General features: G+C 35.6%; 1 long non-coding RNA gene across 1 annotated transcript in view; it reads left to right on the top strand.

Annotated features, from left to right (window-relative positions):
* LOC122491193 overlaps positions 1-17,048 on the top strand; it is a 28,275-nt gene extending 11,227 nt beyond the window's left edge. Inside the window, exons 2-4 of the long non-coding RNA XR_006299300.1 lie at positions 410-521; positions 15,843-15,964; positions 16,945-17,048. This is a non-coding gene — a long non-coding RNA (uncharacterized LOC122491193). The remainder of the gene's footprint in view (positions 1-409; positions 522-15,842; positions 15,965-16,944) is intronic.
* Positions 17,049-24,739: the final 7,691 nt, after the last annotated feature.

Below are 24,739 nucleotides of genomic sequence, written 5' to 3'. Positions count from 1 at the left end.
ACCGCCTTTGCAGTCTTCCCCTCCCTGGCGAGAGCGCTCTGAGCCTTTGCGGTGCTCCGGAGCTGACTAACGCTGGGCCCTGCCTTGAGCACCTAGTCCCCTTCAGGTTTTGGGCTGAGAGGGGTAGGCAGCAAGGCCTGGGGCGCGGCCAGGAAACCTCAAACCCGATTTTCTAGTTTTGGCCTGAAGAAGCCGCAAAGTCAGTGGGAGTTAACTTTGTGGCCTTTGGGGTTTTTGAAAACCTCTGCAAGGCGGGAACAGCACAGAGAAACCGCCGTGCAGTTCATCAAAAAATGTTTTGGGGGACCGTATCTGCAGAGTTTTCTCAGAGAGTGTTGTATAATCTTGCAAATTAGCGAGCTGGTATGTGTATCTCGCCACCGGTGCACTGAATAGTATCTTCCTCCAGACAGGGATTGAGAAACGGAAATACCACCACCCTCCAGCCAAACTTGTGAGGACTGATTGCAGGGAAACTGGTGCTCCAGATGTTGCACTAGAGGCGCTGCAAGTGTGAGCAGGTAACCTGGAGAAGAGTGACATTGTTAACAGAAAGTATCTAATTAACAGTGACTTCATTTGATTGGAAGGATGAAAAAGCCTTTTTAAATCAATCCAGATTCACTGGCCTAAGCTCAGCCAATTTATGAATATGGAGCCTGACTGGGCTCTGCTTTCTTTCAAAGATGTCATCTTAGGGGTAATAGCATAGGTGAAGTCATTTGGTTACACTGTGGAAACTTTTATAGTGCCTTCCTTGGGAATTTAATTCAGTGCTTCTTCATTTTATTAGGAACAGACTGACTCCATCAACTGTGCTCTCCCTGTTTAGAGGCAGGACTGCTTGAAGCAATTAGGTTCACCAATTAGCATAGTTTTACTGACCCCAGCAGCAGCACCACTCCTTAGATTATCCATTTCTTCAAAGTCAGAGAAAAGCTGGAGCACAACATGCTTCCCAGGTGTCTAGGTTGGGAAAATAAGCCCACAAGCAGGGTAGCACAGCAGTGCAAAAAGCTTTCTTAATAGTCCCCAAGTGTTTCAGCAACTTTGGTGGATTTCTCTCCCCTTTTCTGATGCTGGATCCTGTGGTACCTCCTTATTTCACAGAGCCTTTAAAGCCTCTCTCCTTGGGTTGCATTTTGGCAGAGCTGTTTTCGAGAAAGTGAATTTTCTCCCTTCTTTTGTGTCTGCCTGCATGCTAACGAAGCAGTGGACGATGTTAGGGTCCAGAGAGAGAAGTCACTGAAGGCTCCTTTAAACTCTGTTAGGTGACAAGGTAAGGGCTCAGGTCTTTGGGTGTGTCCGCGCATGTGTAATGTCCTTGCGTGTGTATGTGCTTCACAACCTATGAGGAGAGGCCAGAGGGTGGAGATGGGGATGTAAATCACTGCTTTCCCTCATTTTGAAGGTGTACCTGGAAGGCTTTGCTGCAGTCTCTTCATGGTCACCTCGGTCAGTTGGCAGCCAACATCTTCAGTCGTAGAAGATGTGTGGAGCTCGAAGCAGTCTAGGAAAGAAGGGACCTTACTCTTGCCACTGTCAGGTAGTGAAGGGGTTACATTTACGTAGCTGTTCTCTCTCTCTCCCCTAAAATAGATACTCCTCTGTAAGATTTTACTAGATAGAACTGCTGACAGTTCATCAGTAGCAGCCACAATGTAATACCCTAACCTTATTAAATCAATAAATACTAGATCCATGTATTGAATTAAAAATGTATCAGCATGGCCAGGAATTGCAATCACATGGCCATGGACCACAGAATCGAAGATGCCACTCAAAAATTGACTAGTTAGCATTTATTTAACCTTTTTCTATTTTGCATCTATGATTAGATGCTCTGGGTTTCAACATTTCAGAGACCATCGTGACAGGTTTTTGTTGTTTTTGTTTATTTCTTGGAAATTCTTTTCTTTCACTTCTCACGTTCAGCCACAAAAATGATGCATTTGTATTTAGGAATAGTAATATTGCTGTGACTGTATTGTTCTTGTCATTAGTTTTCATCTAGGAAATATAATCCCACTCAGTACATCTTACTAGAGTAAGATGTAGCCAGGTGCATAAGTTTCTACATAAGCATGAATAAATTTAGATGCATATGTTCTTGTATATGTGTAAATAAATATACTCAATGTGAACGTACTGCCATACATTGATATGTTTATTTTGAAAAAAGAAACCATGTTTAATTTTATCTTTCAGCATTGCCAATGATATTAAAAGCTTAAGAACTATTTATTATTGTGAAAGAAGTTATTTATAACCTGATTTACTGTTGAATCTTAGATGGCAAGAGATGAAATTAAAATTTGCAAGTCCTTAAACTGGACACAGTACTTAGAAAATTACCCATATTGTAAATGGCTACATTTTATGTGTGAAAGAAATACTTCAATGTGGTTTACCAGAAATTGGTCAGTTAAGTTGGAGATTAGTAGGTGAATTTAGAATTAGTCTGTACTGAAAACAAGGAATGTGTTTAACACCTGGAGTTTTAATGGAAAAAGTAATATTACTTTAGCCAGATATTTGTTTATACTGATTAATGATGCTAATTATTTAAAAACATTCATCGCCTATTGATGTCAGCCAGCGTATTTGGTAGTGAATTCTGAAGATAAAGTCATTGGGCCTTGGGTTCACTACACTGTGAAAGAAAAAATCTTTATTTGACGAAATAGGCAATCAACTGAAATCTATCCTCTTTAAATAAACTGATTCCTCAGTATTTTCCCAGTGTTGGTGTAAGTTGTTGTCTGTGATGTCCCCCAGGGCTCTTTCCTCTGCTCTCTGATTTGGTATATAAAAGCAGCTCTGAATGATGGATTACTGTGTCATTGCAGCCTGCGAAGGATTAATTTGTTTCATTGATTTCTCTTTAGGCAGATTGCCAGAATTTGCTGGTTCCCACCTTTCCTCAAGACTTCTAGAAGTAATAGACAGTAATAGCCTAAGACAAATCAGCTCCTTTTTGTAAAAATAGAATCATGAAACCAGGAATCCTAATGAAAGCTATGGCAAACTTTTTATTGGCATATTGGAGAGAACAATTAATAGGCTACTTTATCTGGCTTAGAAATAGTTTTATTTGAAAAATGTCTTTGACTTGGTGACTTAAAACACATCATATTGGTAGTTTGTAAGTAAGCATTTATAATATTTGTCCCATAAAAATTTTCTCTAATTTGTAAGCATCCTATTTAACTCAGGAAAAAAATGTGTTGTCTATGTGGTTGACAAACACTTTTCTTTATATGTCAAATTTTAGGATCAAGTAACTTGTCAACATAAATTTAGGTAAATTTACTTATAAATACTTATAGGGCTATTTGGTGCAAAGAATTTTTAGAAACTTTGGACAAGGACACAGAGTATTAGAGCATAGATATAGAATTAATTATTTAAAGAAAATATAACTTTTTGTGATTAAAAAGCTAGTTAGTATTTGCTCATAATAATTTGCAAAAGTTAAAAATGACATTTTGTATATTTCTCTAAGCCTTTCTCCAAGCATTTATATGTTTTATTTATATATAGATAGACACCACTTTGTATCTTGCTTTTTTCAGTTGGCATTAAATAGTAGAAAATTTCCTGTGTAATTAAAATTATTAAAGTCATTTATGTTGACTGTTTAATGTTTTAGCATGTATAATTATTCATTGTTCTATTGGAGAGTTAGATTTTTAATTTTCCATAATTATAAATAAAGTTATGATAAATGGCTTTTTAAATAAATCTTATTCATCCCTCTGGCTATTTCCTTACAATATATTATTACAAAAGAATTCACTTGGATGAGGGTATAGACTTTTTTTAAGGTTCTTGATATTGATGGCCAAATTGTTTTCCAGAAAAGTTCTTCCAGTTTATACTGGTACTATTGAAAAAAATTTCTCTGTAGAGGCAGCATTGTAATCTATGTTACATGAGCAAAGAAAATAGAACAACATTCTTTCCTTGTCTTCTGAAAGCATTTTGCATACACTTAGTCTCTCAGAAGTATTTTCTCAACTGCAGATGTGAAATAGGCTGGTTATACAAATCTATTTGTTTCCCTTCTGTAGATCATTGATTTAATGATCTCAAGTTATACTTTTTATGCAATTAGTTGTGTAGTAAAAACTAATATTGTCATGTGCTAATGTTTTTTCCCCCTCTATTGTGCTATGATAGTAGTCCATGCAATATCAGCAAGTTTATGCTTTTCCTGTGCTTTGCTGAAAGGAAAAAGGAACATCTGTTTCCATTATATATCTGCATCATAATGATAACAATTAAATAGCTATTATGGTAGTATACAGTAAATATATTTTGCTGAATGACCTGTACTTTCTTGTTGGAAAATTTCAGAAATTGCAGAGGCATTTAGTTTTTACAGGTAGGTTCCATGTAGAGGTTTAGACAGGCCTTTGATTAGTTTAGGCGAATCATTGCAATCTCTGTAAAAACAACCCTGAAGATTAAACACTAGGCTATCGGATGTGACTCTTGAATGTATTTTTCTTAGGCAGATGTTTAGAGTAAAAGTTATTAGCTATCTGAGTATTCTTAAGTGATTCAATCATGGTGCTAATAATACAGTTCGTTTTGTGTTTTGCGCTGTGTGTGTTCTTTTAATATTTTACTAAGCTGGAAATTTGAAATAGTTTTATGTACATATTTTTGAAATATATTTTAAAATGTTTATTTATTTTGAGAGAGAGTGCATGCACGCTGCACACAGTGCACACACATGTGAGCGGGGGAGGGCAGAAGAGAGGAGAGAGAATCCGTAGCAGCGTCCTAGCTATCTGCCCAGAGCCTGAAGTGGCGCTTGATACCGCAAATTATGAGATCATGACCTGAGCTAAAATCAAGAGTCAGGTGGTCCCTTAATCATCTGAGACACCCAGGCAATGCCCCCTCCTCTTTTTTTTTTTTTTTTTTTTTTTATAGCCCAGCACTCTTTTCCCCCACATATTAGGGGATCATAGTGATACTTGCCTTTTAAGCTCATGAGGAGAATGTTTGAAACTGACACACTATTTCCATTGACCTTTAATATTCCAGGGAAGTGTTTTCATTTATTTCATTCAGCTTTTGGTTAAAGATGTTTTGGTGGTTACTTAAAAAAAAATGGTTAGAAAGTATTTCAGGCAAAATGTGGCATATCAAGAAAAACAGACATGTGCTCCAAACTGTTTGAGAAGTAAAGTGTTACCTGTACAATTGAAGCTCTTCCTGATCTTACTCCCTGATGGCTTCTTGAAGAGATAATCATCATCCTAAATTTGATCATTATCTTTTTTGCCTCTTAAGTATTTTTCTTGACATGTCTAAAGATTTGTTGTAAGTGACTTGTCCTTTTAAATGAATTAATTTTAAGATGTTGAAGCTGTGAAAGCTGTTGGAACCTTTTTCGTCTAATCACCTGTGAGTGATCACGTTTCATCTGTGAAGTTGTGGACAGATCCACATGTTCTTTGATGTCCTCCTAGGCATAATTAAAGTTTTTTGATTACCTCTTATTTTCCATATGAATTAAAATAAAACAAAAGGAAAAGGCCCAGAGAAATTTAAGTAACTTACTGAAGACCATATAGTAAATCCAGAGCCAGGAATGAAACTTAGTTCTCCTGACTTCCATTCAAAGCACTCTTCTCTTCAGTTCACATTGTCTGCTTTGGGTACTGGCTAACTGACCACTGTGGTATCCTGTGGTTAAAGACTGTCTGTAGGCTTTTATAATTTTGTGATTGTGTATGCAGAAAAGGTTTTTCTCTAAGAGTATTTTTCCTGTAGGGGAAAACATTGAAGCCATTATCAGACTGTAAGCTACCTATAGAAGGAGAAGACTGAATGTGTAGCCTCCTGTAGAGGCTGCGGTTTTCTTCTTTATTTTCTGGACTTTCCTGGAAAAAATGGTAGTTTGGGTACAATGAAGTTTTCGATAGTTGTCTTACTGTGTGGTCAGTTTTCTGATCTCTTCATGGTAACTGGACCAGGAAAATAGGAATGGGCACAAATATAAGTGTCTCTTTACGTGTACATATATCTATTTTTCAATATATTTTGGCAGTCAGGACTTTGACAAATTGCTTCTTTCTTTCTTTTTTTTTTGTAGCTTATGTTGTGGTCAAATCACAAATGACTTTCTATTTGAAAATGAGTTTGTTTCTTGTTTCTCTCTAGCAACCAACTTATCAGAGCACTAAAGTGAGAGTAGCACAAATAGAATAATTTTGAAACACATTTTTAAAATCTCTTTGGAGAAAAACCCTATTCTAAAAATGGCAACCTAGAATTCCATGCATGTACGTTCTTTCAGGTTTTTACTCTATCGAATTTAATTCATTCTTAGTTGAGATGAGTAAGCTTGAGTCATAATATTCACAGTGCCGTGCCTTTCCTATGAAAAAATTTCAATATAACTAGAGATGGAGTTAATGTATCTATTATAAGACTATCTGTTCCCAAATCTGTTGCTTTAAGACCAAAAACTTGGTTTAATAAATTATTTGGTTCTATAAATACATACTAGGAAACTTGTAATCGTAGCAATCATTCTTTTTAGGGAAGATGAAGCTACTAATCGTAGCTTTGTCAGTGCTATAAATATTCTCAAGGTAGTTGTGTTTTAACAAGCAAGGCAGGTAACACATTTTTCTCTATTTTAGATCAATTATCTTATGTGTTCAGCAGCTGCTAGTAGGAAATTTTCCCTAGCATATTAGTTTGGGGAGGAGAGATCCAATGTAATCAGATATCAACATTCAGTACTCCTTTTATTTAGCATTTATAAATGCATATTGCTTTTTATGAAGCATATTGCTTTATTTGCTCATACTAAATATTATTTCTTTCATATCTGTAACATATCTGTCTGGAGAGAAAGTGTGTGTGTGTGTGTGTGTGTGTGTGTGTGTGTCTGTGTGTGTCTGTGTGTGTATGTCTGTCTGTAAATATTTGCAAGGCATTTGTCTAGTTGAAAGTTCTGGTGAACGTCTGTAATGGGTAATATAAAGACTTTTCTCCACTCATTAAATTTCTCCATTGTTGCTCTATCAGGTAGGTGAAACTCAGCAGAAAAAATGTGAGTAGAGGAAACTAGCCCCTTGCTAACTTGTTTCTCCTTGACCATAATATGAATCTGGACAGTAGTGGTGAGAATATGGAATCTTAATCACCAAGCCAGCAGTGCTAACACTAGAGAAACCACGGTGAGACACAACAATGTATAGTCCATTTATATTATTTTACTATTTTAGTTATGTAGCTCTTTGAAGAAAGGTGATGTATTGTTTACAGAAACCTCTGAATTTGGAAAAAAAATGTATTTTTATGTATGTATGTATGTATATATTTATGTGATTATATATTATGTATATTTTTTGTCATATATACTATCAGGATTATAGGTGCTTAAATATCTGCGCTTTTTGTACTCAGTTCTTAATGACTGTACTTTAGACCAAGTTGAGATTATTTCAAAACTAGCATTGGCTGTGTATTTTCTATTGACACAGCCAACACACAATTTTCAGATGTGATCTCAGAATTTTTCTGTGGGTAAAGGGTAGAGTTTTCTTCTACTAACGTTAGATTTGCATGTTGTAAAATTTTGTTCATGGCCTGTTTCGAAATCCCAGATCTTTAGGATTTTCTCACTCTTTGATTCTTAGGAGAATTATGCTGCTGTTGTGCTTATTGTTCTTGAGATATAGACAGTTAACACCTATTTATTGAATTCTTGTCATGCTTACTGCATGTGAGATAGATAAAAGCAAAGTCATTGCTCTTCAGGGAATAATTATTGATATGGTCTTTTGCCAATAATTTAACAGATTATATTTTCTTAATATAATGTATTTGTGATTTTATTAATATTACTACATGAAGACTTTAAGAGAAAAAGAAAATACATTTAGGTTTCCATTGCTGTTCTTTGCCTTTTGAAAAATTGTTAGAGTTATAATTTGGGATCAGCCAAAATGATATTAATATAGTATCTTGAACAAATAGGATGTGGCATTTGCTAACTTTAAATCAGTTTTTTTAAAGAATATAAGATCTAAGAATTTTTCCTGATACCCTATTTTGTTTAAATTAAGTATACCAGTCTAATTATCTCTCTGTAAATAAAAAATAATTGCCTAACAATATCTCTCTGTAAATAAAAAACAATTGCCTAACAATGTTTCTGAAAAGCACCCTTTGTGCTGCTGCTTTAGCAAGAAGCAGGTTCATTTTTTTCAAAGCTCAAAAAAAAAAAAAAAAGAAGAAAAGAAAATCTTGCCATTTGTAACTACGTGGATGGAAGTAGAGGATATTATGCTAAGCGAAATTAGAGAAAGACAAATATCATATGACTTCACTCATATGAGGACTTTAAGACACAGAACAGATGAACGCAAGGGAAGGGAAGCAAAAATAATATAAAAACAGGGAGGGGGACAAAACATAAGAGATTCTTAAATATGGAGAACAGAGAGTTACTGGAGGGGTTGTGGGAGGAGGGATGGGCTAAATGGGTAAGGGGCATTAAGGAATCTTCTTCTGAAATCATTGTTACTATATGCTAACTAACTTCAATGTAAATTAAAAAAAACCCTCAACTAACAGTATATTTAAATTAAAGTTGGGAACTACACTAAGTATGAAGGCAAAACATATTTTCATAGATATTTAGAAAAATATCTGTGTTTGGTTTTGACTTCCTATTAGCTTCAATGGAAATACTGAATTTTCGCATTGAACATGTTTCTGTTTTCTTTTTTAGAGAGAGAGAGAGAGAGCGAGAGAGAGCAAGGGACTGTGAGCAGGGCAGAGGGGCAGAGGGAGAGGGAGAGAATCCCAAGCAGGCTCCATTCTTAGTGTGGGGCCCTATGTGCGTCTCAGTCCATGACCTGAGGCGAAATCAACAGTCGGACGCTCAAACTACTGAGCCACCTAGGTGCCCCTGCACATGTTTTTATAGCGTTACAAATGAACATGTTTTTATAGTTCACCAAAGTTTATTAAAGGATGCTAAGAACAGTTACTATTTGGCTGTCACACAAAAAAATGAGTTGTTGATATATTTGCCAATAGATCTGACCTAGGTAGATAGCTGTTTTTGATAAAAAAGTTTAACAAAAATACCCCTACCTCTATAATAAAGTCTTTTTGGATTTAATCTTGTAGTTTTTCTATCTGATTATAGGTGGATGTAGGTGTAAGTTTCAATTTACAAGTATTACAATAAACAAAGTATACTTTATATTTTATGTAGAGTGAGAAAATACAGCCCTTTTGAATTTTAGTGATTGATAAGGTTTTGCATTATTTATACATTTCTCAAAACAAATATACACATTCCTGGGACGCCTGAGTGGCTCAATCGGTTTTGTCAGGCTTCAGCTCAGGTCATGATCTTGCACTTTGTGGGTTCTAGCTCTGTGTCGCTCTGTGCTGACAGTTTGGTGCCTGGAGCCTGCTTTGGATTCTGCATCTCCCCCTCTCTGCCCCTTCCTCACCTGCGCTTTGTCTCTCTCTCATTCAGAAATAAATAAACATTAAAAAAAAAACCCACAACAAATATGCACATTCCAAAATAAGTCCCTTTTTATTTAGCTACAGTTTTGAGATGTGTATTTTATAAGATATTTTTAAAAAGGCAAAAAAGCCAGTAATATTTGGTAGAAGGTTCCAGTGGATTGTACTATACTATTAGGCTCAGGCTCATGTCAGTCTAGTGTGACAACTTACGGGTTGTTGTTTGGACTGGCTAGAGCTTAGTGATCTGAAGGAATAAGGGAGTGGTATTACAGAGCTTCGAAAGCAGCATACCAACTGATGTCTGTGACAGAGCCAAAAGTCACCAAGATCCTGTTTGTATTTTAGTTCCAATATTAATCAGTTTATTTTATTAAAAAAAAATTTTTTTTTTCAACGTTTATTTATTTTTGGGACAGAGAGAGACGGAGCATGAACGGGGGAGGGGCAGAGAGAGAGGGAGACACAGAGTCGGAAACAGGCTCCAGGCTCTGAGCCATCAGCCCAGAGCCTGACGCGGGGCTCGAACTCACGGACCGCGAGATCGTGACCTGGCTGAAGTCGGACGCTTAACGGACTGCGCCACCCAGGCGCCCCAATATTAATCAGTTTAAATGTGTTTTGAGTTTTGACCAATAGGTTTAAAATTCTGAAACCTCTGCATTTTATAGTAGGGAACTAGCCAAAGACTATATTTTTATATACAGTGTGTATGATGAAGAGTTTTGTTCTTATGTAAACTTGCTTAATAGTTGTCCTACCCAAGAGAAGTATAAAAAAATCCTTAATTATGAATTTTCCTTTTTATATACATTGTAAAACCTTCTTATCATTATATGCTAAGCATATTTCATATATTGTTTAATCTGTTTATATAAACTGTAAAATTCCCATTTTACTGGTGAAGAATTTGAGGCTCAACCGTGGTTAAGTAATTTGCTCAAGTCACATAGCTGATGAGTAACATAGCAAGGATTTGAAGTATGTGTCCCTCTAGAGCCTATTCCTGATCTATGCTGATTTCCCTGCTTCTCATCAAGTAACTCATTGTATTATCTTTGGATTATAGGTCAAATTGTATTCTCACAGGCACATAAAAGTGCATAGAGCAACTCTTTTATAAAACAAAGGAAAATCTATATAATTTCATGTTATTTTTATGTCCCAATAGCTATAGGATAATATTCTGTCTGTTTGATTATGTGCTTTATAAATGGTACTTTATAGATGAAACTCTTTCCTTAGAGTCATTTGGTACTAGGTTGACTTAGCTATTAAATACCACCTTTGCTAGAGGTTGAAAAATGAATAGCAAGGAAATTTATCATTACTGATTTGCAGTCTTCAGAATGTTTTTGTCTTTAGTGACTTCCAGGGGGACAAATCAGTTTCCCTTATTAGGTATATTATTTTGCTTGGGCTGTGTAGCATTGTACCACAAAAGGGGTAGCTTAAGCAACAGAAATTTATTGTTGCCTGGTTCTTGAGGCTAGAAGTCCAAGATCAAGGTGTTGTCAAGGTAATTCCTTCCAATGGCTGTGAGAAAGATAATCGATTACATGCCTCTCTCCTGGCTTGTGGTGGTTTGTTGGTAATCTTTGGTATACTTTAGTTTATAGATGCGTCATCCTGATCCCTGTCGTCATCTTCATGTGGTGACCTCCCTGTGTATGTTTCTGTCTTTATGTCCAAAGTTTCCGTATTTATAAAGACACCAGTCATATTGGATTAGAGCCTATCCTAATGACCTCATTTAACTTGATAATCTGCAAAGACCTTATTTCCAAATAAGGTCACATTCACAGGTACTGAGGGTTAGGACTTCAACATATTTTTGGGGGGACACCATTCAACTCATAACAGTAGGCAACTTTTTCTGAGATAATAGATTTGAAAACTCTTTAATAGTGATCAATGTTTGCAGTTTATCAATTCATTGGTATAATTATATGCATGACTGCCCATAAGTGAGTCAGGTCTGAATATTCTTTTGGAATAGGACTGATTTTACCGTAGTATTCTTAAAACACTGTAAGAAGAACAGACTGGAGAAGTATTTAGGAAGGATTTCAATAAATGATACGATGGAGTGTCACAGTGTATGGAGCAGATAATGAGCTTTTGGAAATTCAACTACAAAATCAGTATAGCTGGTGGTATGATGAATTTGGGATTTAGACAGATATTCAGAGCAAGAGGATGCTATAGAAACAGAGAGGTTATGGGTTGAGGTTCTGTTTTAGGAATGTGTATTTTATGTAGAGTGGGCCATGGTGATAAGGGGAGGCTTTGGGCCAGTTATATTGTGAAGGAATCCTGGCTCTGGCCCTTTAGAGTTAAGGCCAATTTTAATTTTTAAGTTTCAAGAAATTCCTGTAGGATTTATTTTTAATTTTGCTGTGTAGACAATTTGAAATATATCATTAACAAGAAAAACATGACCTATATCCCTACTACCCAGTGCTAGTTGTTATTAACATTTTGGCATCTTGATACAATTCTTATGAAATTCCTGCCATGCTTTTTGATTGAGATTATACCACCTAAATAGTTTACTAAAATAAATCAACACCTGTTTCTAAATATGTATCTGAATTTGAGACCCGTTGGGGAACAGACCTAATGACCACTGATGATGAATCGGGTCACCATAATTCCATAAACCATTAGGTCAAGATAGTTTTGTCTCATGTGATTTAGTCCTTTGCCTTGTCCTGTTGTCCTTCCTCCTGTCTTTCACACTACTGCCAAGATCTTTTTAATGATTACATCACTCCTCTGGCTTACCTCCTTTAGTCAGACCGAGGTCCAGCTATTTAGCATAATAGGCATCTCTGTGATCTTTTTCATGCCTTTTTCTTCTCATTTTATACTTTCCAAAAAGCTTTCAGAATTTCTCAGAATATTGTGTACCCTTTTGCACCTCTATAATTTTTCACCTCTCCCCTGCACTAAGAATGTCTTCTTTCTTTTTGTCCCTCTGTTCAATGGCTGTTATTTTTTAAATACTCATTTCACATGATATTTCTTCTCTAAAGCCTTTATTCTAAGCCAGTTTTCCCTTTCTTTTAGTATCTGTAGCACTTTCTAGAAAACTGGCTATAAACTGATGACAGGGTATCATAGTGACTAATTTCCTTCTTTATCTTTCTTATTTTTTTCTTTTTAAAGAAAGTTTAATTTAAATTCTAGTTGTTAACAGAGTGTAATATTGGTTTCGGGTGTACAGTATAGTGATTCAGCACTTCCATACAATACCTGGTGTTCATCAAAACTTGTGCACTCCTTAATCCCCATCACCTATTTCACCTATCCCCCCTCCCTTCTCCCCTCTGGTAACCATCACTTATTTTCTGTAGGTAAGGGTATGTTTCTTGGTTTGCTTCTCTCTCATTTTCTCCTTTGCTTGCTTGTTTTTTTAATTAAATTCCACATATGATTGAAATCATATGGTATTTGTCTTTTGCTGACTGACTTATTTTGCTTAGCATAATCCTCTATTCTATCCATGTTGTTGTAAATGGCAAGATTTCATTTATTTTTCATGACTAAGTAGCATTCCATTGTGTGTGTGTGTGTGTGTGTGTGTGTGTGTGTGTGTGTGTGTGTGTGTATACGACATCTTTTTTCTTTTTTTAGTTTCAAGCCTTAAATACTAGTTACAGTGTTACAGGCTTTAAGTTCCAGTGTTCGTTTCAGGAAAAGGATTTAGTGATTCATCACTTACATATGACACCCAGCACTCATCACAACAAGTGCCTTCCTTAATATTCATCGCCCTTTTAACCCATTCCATCACCCACTTCACCTTCAGCAACCCTCAGTTTGTTTTCTATGGTTAGGAGTCTGTTTTATGGTTTGCCTCTCCCACCACCTCCCCGACCCATGTTCATCTGTTTGGTTTTGTAAATTCCACATATGAGTGAAATCATATAGTATTTGTCTTTCTCTGACATATTTCATTTAGCATAATACATTCTAGCTTCATCCACATCATTGCAAATGGCAAGATGTCATCTTTTTTGATGGTGAGTAATATTCTATTGTATATATGCACCACAACTTCTTTATCCACTCATCAGTCGATGGACATTTGGGCTGTTTCCATAATTTGGCTATTGTTGATGATGCTGCTTTAAACATCGAGTTGGGTGTATTCCTTCAAATCAGTATTTTTGTATCCTTTGGGTAAATACCTAGTAGTGCAACTGCTGGATCATAGTGTAGTTCTATTTTTACTTTTTTGAGGAACCTCCACACTGTTTTCCAGAGTGGCTACACCAGTTTGCATTCCCACCAACCATGTAAGAGGGTTCCCCTTTCTCTGCATCCTTGCCAACATCTGTAGTTTCCTTTGTTATTAATTTTAGCCATTTTACAGGTGTGAAGTGATATCTCATTGTAGTTTTGATTTGCATTTCTCTGATGATGAGTGATGTTGAGCATCTTTTCATGTGTCCGTTAACCATCTGAATGTCTTCTTTGGAAAATGTCTATTCATGTCTTCTGCCCATTCTTCATTGAATTATTTGTTTTTTTGGGTGTTGAGTTTACTAATAAGTTCTTTAGAGATTTTGGATCTATTAGATGTGTCATTTGCAATTCTCTTCTGCCATTCTGAACGTTGTCTTTCAGTTTTGTTGATTGTTTCCCTTGCTGTGCAGAAGCTTTTTATCTTGATGAAGTCCCTTTAGTTCATGTTTGCTTTTGTTTCTTTTGCCTCAGGAGACATATCTAGTAAGAAGTTGCTGTGGCCAATGTCAAAGAAGTTGCCACCTGTGTTCTCCTCTATGATTTTTATAGTTTCATGTCTCACATTTAGGTCTTTCATCCCTTTCGAATTTATTTTTGTGTAGGGTGTAAGAAAGTGGTCCAGTTTCATTCTTTTGCATGTCGCTGTCCAGTTTTCTCAACACCATTTGTTGAAGAGACTTTTTTCCTTTGGATATTCTTTCCTGCTTTGTCAAAGATTAGCTGAGAATATAGTTGTGGGTCCATTTCTGGGTTTTCTATTCTGTTCTGTTGATCTATGTGTCTGTTTTTATGCCAGTACCATACAGTCTTGATGATTACAGCTTTGTAATATACCTTGGAGTCTGGAATTGTGATGGTTCCAACTTTGCTTTTTCTTTTTCAAGATTGCTTTGGCTATTTGGGTCTTTTGTGGCTCCATACAAATTTCAGGATTGTTTGTTCTAGCTCTGTGAAAAATGCGGTTGGTATTTTGGTGGCTGCATTAAATGTGTAGATTGCTTTGGGTAGTATAGACATTTTAACAATATTTGCTCTTCCAATCTGTGAGCATGGATTGTCTTTCCATTTCTTGTATCATCTCCAGTTTCTTTTTTTTTTTTAATTTTTTTAAAGTTTATTTATTTTGAGAGAGAGCAAGCGGGTTGGGGGCAGAGAGAGAGAGAGGGGAGAGAGAGAATGCCAAGCAAGCTCTGCACTGTCAGCGCAGAGCCCGACTCAGGGCTTGAACTTACGAACCATGAGATCATGACCTGAACTGAGATCAAGAGTCAGGCGCTTAACCAACTGAGCCACCCATCATCTTTAATTTCTTTAATCAGTGTTTTTATAGTTTTCAGAGTCTACCATCTTTATCTTTTTTACTAGACTGAATTACTTAAGAGCAAGGGTCATGTGCTAGTTATGTTAGTATATATAGCACTTAGCATTGTACCTAGTAGGTGTTTGAGCAAAATGTTTGCTGAATAAGTAAACAATCTTGTGTTTTCATCTAATACTGTCTTGCCAGGAATAGAACTATAGCAAGAATAAGTGGTATTTTGATAAGGGAATAAGATGACTAGTTCATTTCAAGTTATCAAGCAATTGTTAGGCATTTACAGTTTGTGAGGTATTCTGCTGGGCATTGTAGAAATGGGAAACTAAAGTGAAGGAGAACTTTAGGGGCACCTGGGTGGCTCATTGAGTTGGGTGTCCGACCTTGGCTCAGGTCATGATTTTACAGTTCATGAGTTTGAGCCCTGCATCGGGCTCTGTGTTGATAGATCAGAGCCTGGAGCCTGCTTCAGATCTGTGTCTCCCTCTCTTTCTGCCCCTCCCCCACTGACGCTGTTTCTCTCCATCTCTCGAAAATGAATAAATGTTAAAAAAATGAAAAAAAAATATAATGAAGGAGAACTTTAAGAGTTTGCAGCCTAGTGGAGAACTTGCGGTTTTGGTGAGTGGGTGGGGAATCATGGTAAGAAATACAGTGAAGACTGATTAAGGGGACCGACCCACTGAAATAGAATTGTGAGTGGAAACGGTTGTATAGTGACTTTAAATTAACAAAGTTTATTTGGTTACAGGTGGCATTGGGCCTGCATCACAGGTTGTAGCAGATGTTCTCAACGTTTCTATCGAGACTTCCTTATATCCACTTGCAAGAGGAGCCCAGGAGCCTCATCCCTGTGGTAGCTACCATTCTCTGGTATGATGCTGTGCTTTCTATCTCACCCTTTATATTCTCGCTGTTGGTTATTGCAAACAGTTATGTAGAACTGGAAGTGGAATGTTTTAATAATACTGATATTGTGATTTCTTTGAGGTTGTGTATTATGCTTTGTTATTCTTATACCTGTTCACAGAAACCCCAAATAGTGAGTGCCTTGCTCATTGTAGATGCTTAGCATTGTGTTTTTGTTTGAATTGTATCTAGTTGTAAGTAGCTCCTTATTGATTATTAACAGATGCTAATCTAATTTTTATTCCTTTCAATAATAAAGAAGCACATAACATCAACTTTACTTATACTTAAAAACTATGTCTTCAGGTAATGTTGAACCAACTTCTTAACTCTTATGAAGGAGATTCATCTGGTAACTAATAAAATTCCATATCAGGAATATTTAATTACAAACTTCTGTTTTAACATGAATAAACACTATAGCTAGTAATGAAAGTATTTTTTCTTCATAAAAAATGGAAGTATTTTTCAGGATTTTAGGAAATGTCACAGTAATTTTGGCTGTAGTCATACTGAATTTAATGCTATTGAAAATGTTGCTAACATTAACAAAAATATTCTGTAATTTCCTCAGTTATTGCTACTGGTGATGAGGGATGTAAAGTTGGCATGCTTTCATGTCTTGAGCATTTTCATTATACACTTTTGATTTTACATGTCAGAAGCAATCTTTGTTTTAGGTAAGACAGCTGAGAACATTTTTACTCAGGAATAGAGGTCAGCCTTTGACTGTATTTTTAGGTCAGGGAAAGATCAAATAAAATGAATGAGAGTAAATACATGTACAATTTTGTATGTAAGTATTATAAAATATATATATTTGTCTGACTTTGTTTTTAGTTCATTAAAACATAGTGGCTTGGGACCAAGGCATAGGTTTCATTTCTATGTTAATAATTTTATTTTGTTATTTTCTGTGACCACTGGTAACACTCATCTTGCAGATATAAGCTGTTGTTCACCAGGGAGCTTTGGCAAGAGAATTGGCCAGATCAGCGAGTTCATCTCCCTTGGGGAAAAACAACTTGAAGCTCATCTCTGTTGAAGGTGAGTCAGTGTCATCTTCACACAGGAAAGATCACACTAGTGTTATTTGATGTTTTCAGCATTATCAAGTGATAGTTTGGTTTAAACTTTGTTTTATGGGATGTTAAACCATCATGCTTTATTACTAGAGTGTAGTGAAGATTCACGCAGAAATCAACCTGACAATGAAAAAGGGGTGGAAGTGACAGTTTGGTGTTTATGAATATACCTAAAAGTAGTAGGGGTACTCTTTCTTTTCTTTCTTTTATTTTTTAAAGTTTATTTATTTTTAAGGATAATCTCTATATCCAGTGTGGGGCTCGAACTTGACCTCAAGATCAAGGGTCACATGCTCTTCCAAGTGAGCCAGCCAGGTGCCCCAATTTGAGTACTCTTTCTCACCTCCATTCTTATTTCCATATAACACATGCTAGCTAACTTATAATTCTTGACTTTTATTTGAATGAATATTGGCTAGAACAGAATCACATATGTTACTTATTTATTTTAAAATATATTACTGATTTCAGGGGCGCCTGGGTGGCTCAGTTGGTTAAGCATCCAACTTCGGCTCAGGTCATGATCTTGTGGTTTGTGGGTTTGAGCCTCGCATTGGGCTCTGTGCTGACAGCTTGGAGCCTGGAGGCTGCTTTGGATTTTGTGTCTTCCTCTCTCTCTGGCCCTCCCCCAACTCATGCTCTGTCTTTTTCTGCTCTCTTAAGAATAAATAAACATTAAAAAATTTATATAAAAAATAAAATATATTACTCATTTCAGGAAATTTCAGATAACTGCAGTATCAATGTCTCGTCTGTTTTCAAATACATTATTTGGTCTTTCAACTGGTAGCCATTGTTGATGCTTGCCACAGGCTTTCTTTCCTAGCTATATAGTGGATGACCATATATGTTTAATATTATTACAAGGGGTAGTAGTATATCTAATAGCAATCTGTAATTCAGGTCATTATTATTTAATGCATATTCATTAATCATTACTTCACTTTACAAATTACATTTGTGATTTGACCTAACCCTTCCTAACCATGATGTTTGTGTGTGTGTCTGCATGTGTGTAACATTGTATGTAAGTAACTTGATAACAGTTACTGATGTTGCTTTGGCCCTCTTTACTCAAGTTGTTTTCACTTGAATCATCACCGATGTCAGGTTGTCAAAGTAAATTTTCTTTTACAGTTCTGCTTTAGTACTATTCTATCTTTTTTGTTGTTACTGTTCCCTTTTAATTTTTCTTCTTTTGGGATATAAACAAATCCCAAATCAAAGACTGGTAGGACTGATGCTCACTGACTTCAAAAAACAGGTCTCTCTGTAGGGAGAGGATCTTTACAGGTACATGATGTTCCTGATTATAACCAGCCTTGCCATCTATACTAAATGGCTTATAAAAGGCCACAAAATATAAAAAGGAATAACACGGCACTATATTTGGAGAAAAGGTTTGATTGCATAGTTTTCTTTTCCTCAAAAAGGCACTCAATATTTTTGTAGGAAGATTGGGCTTTCCCTTCCCATGCTTTATAAGTAGTTATTAAGTATAACTCATTACGTTTTCAGAAGTCTCATTTCTTGAAAGCATTATTTTAAGATGATTGTCTCAGTATTATTGTTTTCTCATTAGCTCAAACATTTTCAGTTGGACTAGACTTTGGAAATTTCTTTAACATTATAGTGGAAGTTAAACTTATTTAGTGTATAAACTTGAGTTTGTCTTTACTAGAATAATTTCTATTGTAGGTGTAGTGATGTGATACTACTTTTTGAATAATTAATAATTATAATTATATAATTGTTATTAAAACTGATGTAATTTGTTCCACTCTAAGTGCTTTTTATATTTTATTATATTTTTACAACAGTTATGTGGAGTAGGAATAATTATCTCAGGTTTATAGACGAGAAAACTTAGAGCCAGAGTTCAATAATTTGCGTAAGGTCAGTGAATAACCAAGGATTTCAGTCCTGAACTATGTGGCCTCAGAACTTCTGCCCAGAGCTCCTATTTATAAGTGCTGTGTTAAGCTGCTTGAAAGGTTTACTTACGCAACTTGAGAATGCGCTGTTTCACTTTTGAGGCACAGTCTGGCCAGTTCACAGTGATTTTGTACGACTGACTGAGGTACACCAAAATGTATCTGGCTGAAACATTTGCTTTTGTGATTTATGTAGACATAACGTTGGACAGTCTGCCAGTATATTATGTATACTTCATGTTGTGTGTATGCTGCGTGCATGTTATCATGTGTATGGATTCTTCATAATTTTTCTTGGAAAACTTGCTATAACTTTAGTGTCTGCCCCGCTCTTCAGGTAGTAAAATTGTTGTTTAATTTGCAAGTTTGCTAGAGCTGGAGATCCTTGTTCTGGGAGATTATTTACATGTTGATATAAAGCAGATAGGCTAAAATGGTGATATTAGTTCTCTAACAGGTGTATAATGCAATATGAAATGTTAGTGTGACCATTGTTGAGGAAAGCCATATTACATAAATTGAATAGACATTCTGGAAACCTATGATCCCATGATTTTTCCCTCCACAAACAAGAGAAACCATTGAAGGATTTTAAGGTACAGATTGTGTTCTCTTTAGCATACATACAAGGTTTTCTGTTAGTGGTCCATTCCATGTTGTCTCAAGCTTGCCTCCGGCAGCCCTCTTCCTTACTCTCCCATGTCATGTATACTCCTTACATGTCTATCTCAGTTAAACCGGGAACCTTATATTTTATACTTATGTACCTTTATATTTTATTGTACTTATTATATCTCTCTAGACTATAGATTTCTTTCTTTTTTAAGGATTATTTATTGATTTATTTATCTGTTTTGAGAGAGAGAGAGAGAGAGAGAGAGAGAGAGAGCGAGCATAAGCAGGGGAAGGGCAGAGAGAGGGAGATAGAGAGAATCCCAAGCAGGCTCTGCACTGTCAGCACAGAGCTCCAAACTCCAGAACCATGAGATCATGACCTCAGCCAAAATCAAGTGTCAGAAGCTTAATCAACTGAACTACTCAGGCGCCCCTAGACTGTTACATATCTTAATGGCAAGCGCAAAGGCTATGTGTTTAATTCATTTTTATATCCCCAGGGTTTAGTACAATTCCTGGTACATATAGATGCTTAATAAGCATTTGTTAAGTGAATGAATTAAACAGATGGGTAACCTACAAGGTTACAAGGAAAAGAAAAGATTTTCCTCACAGTTGGTGTGATAATGGTGATAAAATGAATTCCAAGGTGGAGTGCTACTACACTTTTCTGGGATATTCAGTGTTATAAACAGTATTGTTCCTGAAGTCTCACCATAGTCATACTACCTTCCTTGAGGCAGTATAGTGTATGTCTGCAATTTTGTTATCTTGAACAACTAACCACTTATTGGAAATTTACCCATAAAATTTCAATAGCTGAATTTTTTCTGAAATAATATATTTTAATAATAAGTGTAATACATCTTGACTTAAGGACTCTATTAATTCCCTTAAGGAGATCCACATGTGCTTTGGTATAATGATCAGTCTAAAGTTGGAAAAGGATCCTTCTGTTTGAAAATGATGAAAAATAAGTGAAAGAATGAACCTATTTCTTACCACATTTAAAGTTTCATGGGATGCCTGGGTGGCTCAGTCGATTAAGTGTCTGACTTCGGCTCAGGTCATGATCTCACCATTTGTGAGTTTGAGCCCCTTGTCGGGCTGTGTGCTGACAGCTCAGAGCCTGGAGCCTGCTTCAGATTCTGTGTCTCCCTCTCTGTACCTCTCCCATGCTCACATTCTGTGTGTCTCTCTCAAAAAATAAATAAACATTAAAAAAATAAAGTTTCATTTGCTTCAGAGGTTTTTTTTTTTAAATGTTTATTTATTTTGAGAGAGAGAGTGTGAGCGAGCACACAAGTGGGGGAACGGCAGAGAGAGAGAGAGAGAGAGAGAGAGAGACAGAGAGAGAGAGAGAGAGAGAGAGAGAATCCCAAGTGGTCGGTCTTAGTGCTCTCAGTACAGAGCTCCATCTCACCAACTGTGAGATCATGACCTGAGCCAGAATCAAGAGTTGGACACTTAACCGACTGAGCCATTGTCTAGGCACCCCTAAAGTTCTATTTGCTTTAAAACTGTAATTCTTATGTCATGTAATCCTGATTAAAATGGTTATGATGGCCAGTATTATCAGAATGACAGATTCTAACATAGGTTAGTAGTTTTACATTTAGAAAAACACTAATTTATCATATTACCTTTTTAGTTATATGCCGAACTTTGGGTTGATTTATATTTTGTTTATTTATAATTTAATAAGATTATATTAGTTAGAGGTCAAATGTTCTTTGGCCATCAGCTTACATTAGTTTTAACTAAGGGAATGTTATACAATGAAGATAGTAAAAGGAAGCTTATGGCTTCTGATATTAACTATATTATGTTAAGCGATTTTATTTGTTTTAATATTTATTTGTTTATTTGTTTAATTTTATTTGTGTTAATGTACTGAATTAAAATTTGCTATGCTGAAACAGCATGTTCACTAAATAAATAAAATGAGGTGTGCGTGAAGGGAGTTGGATGGAATGTAATTTTCTTTGCTCAAGCTATAAACAGTAAGACTTTTTAAAAAAACGTTTATTTATTTAGTGAGAGAGAGTGTGTGGGGGAGGGACAGAGAGAGTAGGACAGAGAGAATCTGAAGCAGGCTCCATGCTGACAGTGAAGAGCCTGAGCCCATGAGCCGTGAGATCATGACCTGAGCTGAAACCAAGAGTCGGACACTTAACTGACTGAGCCACCCAGGCACCCCAAACAGTAAGACTTTTAATTTTGTGGGAAGACATTAAATACTCTGGTCATTCAACTTGTATATCCTTTAACCTATTTAATAGTCAAAAACTTGTAAGTAAATATGTGTGCTGCTGAGAAACAGTGATCAAAAATGGCAACAAAAGTCACATAATGAAAAAGAATACTAAAAAAAATCCAGGGATTTTACTGTAGCTCATTATTCACTACATTTCTGGCAGTCCTCATGATTACAAATCACTTGATTGACTAACTAGACATTTCAAAGTGAATTATGAATCAGGTTCATTTTTTCTGGTTGATAGTTGGCACATGCTGTAACTCTTAAACCTTGTGATATATCAAATTCTTGTAACAGTAATAAGAGATACAATCAACTCTTTATTTTAGGAAAATTATATAGCCTTTTCAAAGAATGAAATGCATTTGTTAACATTTTAACAACACAGTGTAATCCTTGCTTTTGTATTCCAAAGTGGAATTCACAGTGATGACATTATTTTTCAGATTAAAAAATCTGTAGACTGGTTTTCCATCAGGCATAAAACTCCTATTGATATCAATTCTATAGGCTTCTTGGGCAGTTGCCTGAGCCTTGGTTGTGAAAACAGTTGCATAACTTTCCTTAGTATTTAAAAATGCATGATGAAGGAATTGTATGTTGTTAACATTTTCCTTTGAAGGAAATGCGGTTTTCCCTAAATACCTAATTTGTAATGAGGCCATGATGTTGCATACTTTAAAATGTGGAGCATTTTAATGGTTATTAATAAAAAGGGTCTCTTTGAGTTGGGAAAAGGGTCCATAGTGCCTTGAATCTTGAATCTTTCCATTCGTAAAACTTAATCAAGGGGGTAAATTATGCTTTCAAATGCATTCTCTTCTCTTTTGACTTAATAAGAATTCTTCATGCATTACTTCACTGGCAGTTGAGTGGCAGAAAATTCCTATAGTACAACTGCATTTGCTTTAATCCCATCCACTCAAGCAATTGAAAATAAAATGGGTGTTCCTTAATGTGATATATTTAGAATTTGAGAATCTTGCACAAAATTCAGTCATTGCCTTAGTGAGGTTTGTTCATTGAAAATTGTCAGGCATGGGAATGTAGGGCCCCAATTATGTAACGGTGTTGTTATGGATCCCCTTACTAATAAAAAAAAAATTACATATGGTAAGGTAGTTGTGTATTTCTTATGAGGACGACATCATCAACGTTAGTGGAAACTTTGCATATATAACAATCACCAAATTGTGCTGCCATATTTTCCCTTATATAAAAACAGAGTAATTAGTGTTGCAGCGTTCCATTGCCTTTAACTTACTTTCTTTGCTCTCTTTTATATGTAAGATTTCTTTATAACTAAAAATGGTTTTATTGCTATTCAGTTATTTAAAAAATGTTTTATTGCTATTCCACTGTCTTTAAAAATATTTTACAAAATTTTTTTGGTGAATAATATCTGTCTACTATTAATTTATATGAAAATGTAGAATAGCGATGTATTATTACACATACTTTTAGAAACACAATTATGAACTTTTTATTTTAATGTTTTGTTTTCTTTGAAATTGTCTAAAGTTTTTAAATTTATGCTTTAGCCACCTTGAAGTTTAATTTTTAATACCCTAAGCATTAATTATGTGCCTAGTAGTTAAAATTGCTATTAAACATCTTTTATGAGATTACAGTTTTATTTCTGATTAGGCAGTGAATTATATATATAATCAATTATTGCATCCATTTAAAAATTATGACCAAAAGATTAATCCTCCATAGATGTTTTTAACAATATAAGCCATCTGGGTATTGGAATTAAGGAATTAGAAATGGAGAGACAGAGGATCAATTTATTATAGAAAAAACTTTAAGTGTTTTATAACTTCAGTAGATTTTGTAGAATGACCATAAGCTCCACTGAGGCAATAGAATACTGCCATTTTCAAGCCTGGTTTGATGGTTTTTACTTCGACATAGCTGTACATTTGGAATCTAGCAGCATCATTGTACTTCTTCATGTAGATTGAGGTAAGCAGTATATGATAAAGTGGGCTTTTGCGGCTGTGACCTGGCCATAGGACTTGGGAATAGAAGAAGAGTGGGGTGGAAAGGAGGAGACAAAAAATATGTTTTCAGGCCCCAGAAATGGACTGAATTATTTTGATCATTTGTTTATGTTGATTAAATAAAAGAGATTGCTAGATTGTTTCCATTTTGTGATGTACAACATGATTGCTTTTCAATTAATTGCTTCCTTTGAACAATTTAGCATTAGGACAATCATTGGGAGAGAGAATGGGAGTATCTGGAGATTATAGGGAAACTGAAAGAAAATATTCAAGAAGGAATTTCTGGTATTTGTCTTTCTTGGTCAGTGTATAAAGGGGGTCAGGATGTCCAGTATAAAGAAAATCTGCCAAAGACTTGTTTTCCAGTTTATACTTTAATCGATATTTATTCTGCTTTCCTTATCCCACAAAATGTACAAGACAATAAAATGTGCACTTTTGTAACATGGTCCAGTGTCTCAGATTATGTGATTAAATATGTTGCATTTCTCGAGATCAACATTATGTTGGTGTACCTATTCTAGTTTTTATGTTAAAAGTGACATTTTCTATTTTGGTGATATAAACTGACTTGTTAAATAGCACTGGGCGGGGCGTACCTGGCAGGCTGAGTCAGTGGAGCATGTGACTCTTGATCTTGAGGTTGTGAGTTTGAGCCCCATATTGGGTGTAGAGATTACTTAAAAATAAAATCTTTATAAATAAATAAACAAACAAACAAATAAATAAATAGTACTGAGTATTTTTGGTTAATCCTTCATGGGCCTAGATTTGATAAGGTCTTTATTTATCTTCCTTAGGTGTATGCTAAAGGGTAGAACTACAGATTAATAGGT

Source organism: Prionailurus bengalensis, chromosome A1 (assembly GCF_016509475.1).
Source record: "Prionailurus bengalensis isolate Pbe53 chromosome A1, Fcat_Pben_1.1_paternal_pri, whole genome shotgun sequence".
Classification (NCBI taxonomy): Eukaryota; Metazoa; Chordata; class Mammalia; order Carnivora; family Felidae; genus Prionailurus; species Prionailurus bengalensis.
The sequence above is the reverse complement of the archived record's forward strand: the minus strand, read 5'-3'. Positions and strand labels throughout refer to the sequence as shown.